The sequence below is a fragment of the Neomonachus schauinslandi genome, chromosome 5 (assembly GCF_002201575.2).
Source record: "Neomonachus schauinslandi chromosome 5, ASM220157v2, whole genome shotgun sequence".
NCBI classification, from domain to species: Eukaryota; Metazoa; Chordata; class Mammalia; order Carnivora; family Phocidae; genus Neomonachus; species Neomonachus schauinslandi.
The window spans coordinates 75751680-75757311 of record NC_058407.1 but is presented as its reverse complement, the minus strand read 5'-3'; the positions used below and the strand labels follow the sequence as shown (position 1 = coordinate 75757311).

Sequence of the window (5632 nt, the reverse complement as noted above, 5' to 3'; positions counted from 1 at the left end):
TAAATAAATTAGTTAGTTAATACTAAGCTAAGCACTGGGGATGGCAGGTGGAAATACCATTGGCTCTGCAACTCAGAAGGGCACTGCATTTGGTGTGGAGGAGGGACAGGGGTCCAGAGGTGGTATTTGTTATCTATTTCTGAGTAACAAATTAACAAAAACGTAGCTGCTTAAAACAACAAACATTTATTATCTCACAGTTTCTTTGGGTCAGGAATCCAGGCGTGCCTTAACTGGCTGCCTCAGGGCTGAAGGTCTTGGAGGAGGAGGTCGCAGGTTAACACTGACCGCTGGGGCTGCCAACTCATCTGAGGACTCAGCTGGGGGAGGACCCGATGCCAAGCTCACTCACGTGGTTGCTGACAGGATTCGGTTCCCCCACAGGCTCTTGGCTGGAGGCCTCCCTCTGTTCCTTGTCACGTGGCTCTCATCACAGGGCAGTGTGCAACACAGCAGCTTCTGCCACATTCTGTTCTTCAGAATCCCAAGGGCATGAACAGGAGGAGGCAGGGATCAGTGGGGGCCAGCTTAGAGGCTGCCTGTCATACAGTCCGAGCTGAGACCTGCAAAGCGAACAGCAGCCGACTGCTGTTCTAGGCAGGAGGGGAGGGAGAGAGTTGGAATGGCAGGTGTGGTGGCCGGCAGCTGAAATTCAGTGCAGCCCGCCGAGCAGAGGGGCTCATGTGGGTGGAGATGTGTGATGGAGAGGCCAGCAGGGCCCAGAAGCTGTAAAACCCTTTAACCCAGGTCTGTGAAGGGAGACTCTGTCCTGGAGGGATGGAAAGCTTCAAGCTGGAGGCTGAAATTTAAGATTCAGCATTAGAAAGATTACATTGCTATGGGGAGAATGGACTGGAGGGAGTAAGAGAAAGAGGGAGGCCATCAGGGGTTTGAACTAAGGTGGTGACTGGAGAGATGGAGTGGAGTCTAGAGATATTAGAAGTTGAAATCTGTTAGATTTGGGGGCTAATAGTTTACTGTCTGTCTTCCCCTTCTAGAATACAAGTTTTCGGAGGGCAGAGATTTTTGTAGTCTCTGGTATTCCTGGTGCGTAGAATAGTGGCTTTAAATGAAAGAATGGGGTTACCCCCACGTTTCTGGCTTGACTAACATAGTAGAGCCTTTCTCTGAGATACAAAACAGAAAGAACAGGGGCGCCCAGCTGGCTCAGTAGGAAGAGCATGGGACTCTTGATCTCGGGGCTGTGGGTTTGAGCCCCACATTGAGTGTAGAGGTTACTAAAAATAAACAAAGACAAACCCACAAAAACAAACATGGCTAAGAATGTAATATTTGAGATACACTGAGTCTGAGGTGCTTTGTGGGATACCAAAGGGTAAAATGCTGGGTAGGCAGTTGAAATGTGGGCATCTGGAGACTTCCTGGAGAAACAGTGAGTCCCGAAGATCTGAGAATCACAGCACCCGAGGCCAGTTGTGGGAGTGGACAGTATGGCCCCAGGGCTGATACCTCAAGTTTCCAGGGCCCTAAACAGCAGAGGGCTTCGAAAGACAGCATAGGAAGAAAGCCCAAAACACGCTGCCAAAGGGAGAAAGCAGGAATCTTGGAAAACCAGAGAGGACACAGAGAGTGTTAGGTAAGGAAGAACTGAAGAGCTCAGGAAACTCAAGCCCTGGGTGCGTGGGGAGGGAGATGAAAAGAATGTTTTCCAGAAATGCAAAGCCTTATTTAACATTTTAGAAGTTAAAACTGCCATTTCCAAATTTCATAATTTCATTAAAAGACAAAATAGATAAGCATTTGGACATCAGTCCCCTTTATAGCAGCAACTCAAGAATCACTGATATGGGGCGCCTGGGTGGCTCAGTTGGTTAAGAATCACTGAGGAGGGGCGCCTGGGTGGCTCAGTTGGTTAAGCGACTGCCTTCGGCTCAGGTCATGATCCTGGAGTCCCTGGATCGAGTCCCGCATCGGGCTCCCTGCTTGGCGGGGAGTCTGCTTCTCCCTCTGACCCTCCCCCCTCTCATGTGCTCTCTCTCTCTCATTCTCTCTCTCAAATAAATAAATAAAAAATCTTAAAAAAAAAAAGAATCACTGAGGAGGCTTTTCAAAAATACCAGCTTTTCAGGTACCAGCCCTACAAAATTAGTCTCCCAAGGGGGAGGAAGGGAAAACTGTAATTTTTTTAAAGCCACCAAGTTATTTTAAAGTGTGACAAGGGTTTGAAATCATTCAGTGAAACCTCTAAGAACTCCTGGTTCATATTTGGCTTGAGCCCTTTTAGAAGAATTAAAGTGGCAGAAAAATGCATAGATTGCTAAGCTGTTAGAAGCTGATTGTTAAATTTAAGGCTTTAATAGAAAAATAAAAAGCGGGGGGTGCCTGGGTGGCTCAGTTGGTTAAGCAACTGACTCTTGATTTTGGCTCAGGTCATGATCTCAGGGTCGTGAGTTCGAGCCCCTCATCGGATTCTGCGCTGTGTGTGGAGCCTGCTTAAGACTCTCTCTCCCCTTCTGCCCCTCCCACCTCTCTCCCTCTCTAAAAACAAAACCAAACCAAAAAAACCCCAAAAACTTTAATAGGAAATTTAAAGTAATCAAGAAAAACTCCCCCATAAAGTTAAAAAAAACCCAACAACCATAAAACACATCCCGTATGTTTATTAGCAGGAACATAGTGATGGCTGTCATTAGGACCAAACATTTAGTGGAGAGTAAATGAGAGCTAGATTAGTAAATAAAACTGCCTGTAAACATTGCTAAATCAGTTATCCTCTTGGGTGTGGTTTGCAAAAGAACCTAGTGGCTGTCTGAAGGGGTGGGGAGCAGCACGTGGCTCTGACTGGGCGAGAAGTCCCCAAGGTTTCAGAGCCCCAAAAGCTTCCCGAACTACCATCACCCCACCTTTGGAAAATGCCAGTTACCTCCTCATTCCCAGAGCACAGCGTGAGCTGCACCCCCGCCTCCACTTCCTTACCACTTTCCTTTGTCCCTGGCAGTTTTAAGTTTGATCCTCCCAAGTCCATTAAAAGCCCCTTCTGGGTCCCCAGGGATCCCAGGCCTTGTAAGTGCCGCAAAACACACAGCAGCCCTTCCAGGAGGAAGTCTCCAGAGCCCTGGGAGGCCTCTTGCTCCCTCCCTCCCCGCCAGGCTGGCAGCGGACCTTCAGGGACTTAGCTCTCCCCTCCGCCATACAGCCTCCAAACTTCACCACTCACCCCCCCTTCCCATGATGTTGAAATCGTTTTGTCCCATTTCTACTTTTTCTTGCTGTCCTTAAAGATAAGTATACAGATTTTTCATTTGTTGTATAACATTCACTCCTCCTCAGGAAATGAAAATAACCACCACAGGGAAGCAAGTAAGTCACGGCTCCCCCTCCCTTGCTCAGGGGAAGCCTCTGGAGCAAGGCTCAGACGTTTACATCTTCAGGTCAAATCATACCAGACATTTGGCGCCCTTTGGTTTCACCTTGCTGGGCAGAGTGTGCCTGGTGTCAGTGGTCTCCTTTCCCACACTGGATTTTTCTGGGCTCCTTAGAGTATGTCTTTGAAAAATCAGTCCAATCTCCACCTAATTAGTCCACAAAGAGAGGCGAACAAAATGAGATATCATTCTCGTTCTATCAAGATGGCAAAAAAATAAGAAAGAAAAATGAAGCCTGATGATACCGAGGTTTGGCCCGCTTGCTGGTAAGCTGACTCACTCTGGCCCTGCTGGAGGGACTCTCAATCAAGAGACTTAACTATGCGCTTACTCTTCAACCCAGTAATCCCACTTCGAGGAAAATATCCTAAGGAAATAATCATGAGATGCAGTCAAGGATTTACGCACAGAGGATATTCGCGGCAGAGCCGTAATTGAGAAACACTGGCAAGGGCTTACGCGCCTCCCAGGTGGGGCTGCGCTCCGCAAACCCTCCTACATCCCTATGAGGAAACGGGGCTCATGCAGCTGAGCAGTCCTCCGCTCCGCAAATATTTATTAGGTACCTACTCTGCATTAGGTAAACAAAACAGGTATGCTCGCAGCCCGCCTGCCCCCCCTCCCCGGAAGATGCACCCACGAAAATTCAGGATCTCGGAAAACAATTTGAAACTGTGCACGTTATGTTTTGGGGGGAAGCAGGTTCCACACTGTATCACCCCCACTCTCTCACCGCCGGCCACGAGCAGTTACCGAGTCCGAAGAACATTTCCCTCAGGGGCGCTCCCGGGCCGACCTCTCCTTTCCTTTTCAAAAGCGGGTCCCGAGGCGCTAAGTAACCTGAGCACAGCGGAAAGAGCAGCGACGCGGAAGTCTTCCGATTGGTTTCCAGTTCCAGGAAGTTGCCGACTTCGGGCAAATCACGTCGCCTCTGGGACTGTTTCTAATCAGAAGAATGAAAGAAAGGGCTGCACCAGCCTTCAGGCTCTTTGAGTCCACTCACTTTTGGGACAGAGCCCTCCGTCTGTGAGGGAGGCCGACCCCGCGTTAGAGGGCCGGGGGGTGGGGGGAGAGGGGAGGGTGTGTGCGTGTCTATTTGCGGGAGTTCCACAACACAAAGAAGGCCAGGGACCACGTAGACAGTGAGCAGACAGCCGGGCGTGCGGGGCGTGCGGGGCGTGCGGAGCGTGCGGGGGTCGGGGGGCTCGGCTCCCCGCACCCCGCGCTCCAACCCCGCCGCCGACTCTCGGCCCGCGCGCTGCCTCCCGCGCGACCTCCTCGCTCTGAGTGGCTCCTCAATACTCATGCCTAACAGCTCCCAACTGTGGGCGCCTTTAGGTGCAGCACATGGTGTAGGCGACCGAGTCACCTCACTTTCTCGCCCGCGAAGGAGCAGGTCTGCGCGGCTCCTCGCGACGGCTTAGGACGGTTACAACAGTTAGACGAAGTCACGTGGCTCGTCCCTGGGCCTGGGCTCGTCACCTTTTCACAGGACAGTCTTCGTCGTTTCCTGAAAGGGCAGTGGGGCGGTCTCCCACCGTGTCCCTCGTTCCTCTCGCAGAAGACAGGAACACGGAGCGTTATGGTGCTTAGGGTTTGTTGCTTACCAACTGGGGGACGGTTGCCGCAGTTTATAAATGACCTTAGCATCTACTGGAAACCCCCCCTGCTTCCACTCAGAAACTCGCTTTCTCCCGGCCCTGGTCCCCACAGCGCCCCTCCCCCGCCAGGGTGAGGGGTCGGCTCTGAAATGCAGTCGGCGAGGAACAATAGGCGCCCTCGCCCGGAAAGGCGGAGAGCGATTTGCATCTCACTGGAGCTCCCATCGGGACTCCCGGTGTGGACTCTGACCCTCGCACTAAAGAGCTGCTTTGGTGTGACCCGTTAATGCTGCTCCGAAGCAGTAAGGAGTCTTTTGACATTCACGTCCGCTTAATTCAGAGATCTAAAATGGCAGTTTAGTGGCCGGATTCTGTGAGCTCCGTCCTATTGTACGGAGAAGCCTGTGTGCCTGTGCGTAGGTGCATTTTTCTGGGGAGAGTGTTCATAAATGTCCTTGGTTTTTCAAAGGGGCGCCCAGATGCCCAAAGGTTAAGAACTTCCAGTGACAAGTGAGCCACCCTGAAAGGGAACAATGGTGCAAATCCTGTGGGAGGAGGAGGGGGCCGAGGAAAGGGAAAGACTTAACTGAGGGGAGGTGGGGGCGGGAGGGAAGACGATCAGGTGAAACTTCTCTGAGAGGCAGG

General features: G+C 51.3%; 1 long non-coding RNA gene across 1 annotated transcript; it reads right to left on the bottom strand.

Annotated features, from left to right (window-relative positions):
• Window positions 1–420: 420 nt before the first annotated feature.
• On the bottom strand, window positions 421–4141 carry LOC110581017. Its single transcript, XR_002480373.2, has 3 exons — window positions 4120–4141; window positions 3432–3533; window positions 421–469 (listed from the first exon to the last, which is right to left on the bottom strand). It is a non-coding gene; the product is annotated as an uncharacterized LOC110581017 (long non-coding RNA).
• Between the last annotated feature and the right edge of the window lie 1491 nt (window positions 4142–5632).